At 57.6% G+C, this 893-nt stretch overlaps 1 protein-coding gene across 1 annotated transcript in view; it reads left to right on the forward strand.

The window, feature by feature from the left end:
• Positions 1-893, forward strand: part of RLTPR (RGD motif, leucine rich repeats, tropomodulin domain and proline-rich containing) — a 15979-nt gene that overhangs the window by 12771 nt on the left and 2315 nt on the right. The window lies entirely within an intron of this gene.

The following is an 893-nucleotide window of genomic DNA, read 5'->3' on the forward strand; positions in this document are numbered from 1 at the left end:
GAGCATCCAAGGACAGGGCAGGCAGAAGACTGATGCTGGCACCACTTTCTTCTGCTGGCGTGTGGCCGGATAATGCAGGGGTTCCTGGGGAGAAAGGGCTTCACTGTGAGCACAGCCCACTCACTTCAGACCAGCTGAGCAGCCTGTGAACTTGGGCAGGACTACAGGGACCGTGTTCATCCCCCACCCACTGTGCACGATTTCACAGCATCCTGTGCAGCCAGGAACCTGACTGATAGGAGTGGCCTGAGCACCACCTCACCTGAGGAACTGGGTGAGGAAGAAGGAGAGCTCAGGGTCAGAGATAGGTCCTGCAGAGCTGGCTCTGGTGGGGGCAGCTCAGGGCCTGGGGGTTCAGGGAAGGCTTATCAGCACAGTGGACCTTGGGCCTCAGGTACCCCCAGGACCTCTTTAGTCCCTCTTACCCTGTTGCCTCTGACCAGAGCCCAGAGAGCTGAGAATTAGCTGGTCATTCTCGGAGATGTGCAGCAATAAGCCGGGAACAGTGTACATGGTTTCTTCCTGTGGGATATAAATTCTCAGCCCAGCCCTTTCCCAACCCTTCACCCTGACATCTCCCAATGGAAGTCCCAGACTGACCGTGGCCCCACAGCGTAAGGCAGCCCAGCGGGTGAGAGGGGGTGCTGTGCAAGGACCTGCCAGCTGCAGGCAGCTCTCAGCCAGACGCACTAGCGCCCCTTGATGCTCCTGGTCTTCCTGTACCTCATTCAGAAGCTGGGATAGTGATAGGCCTGGGGGCAGGGGATCAGGGGATGGGTGCAGGTTCAAAGAGGAGAAGGGGAGGGTGGGAGGTAGGAGAGCTTATGGGAAAGCAGGAGGTTAAGGCTAGAGAGATAATTCCACAGGGAATTTGGGTCACTAGTCAACCCCTA

The sequence above is a fragment of the Propithecus coquereli genome, unplaced genomic scaffold (genome assembly GCF_000956105.1).
Source record: "Propithecus coquereli isolate 6110/MARCELLA unplaced genomic scaffold, Pcoq_1.0 Scaffold67, whole genome shotgun sequence".
NCBI classification, from domain to species: Eukaryota; Metazoa; Chordata; class Mammalia; order Primates; family Indriidae; genus Propithecus; species Propithecus coquereli.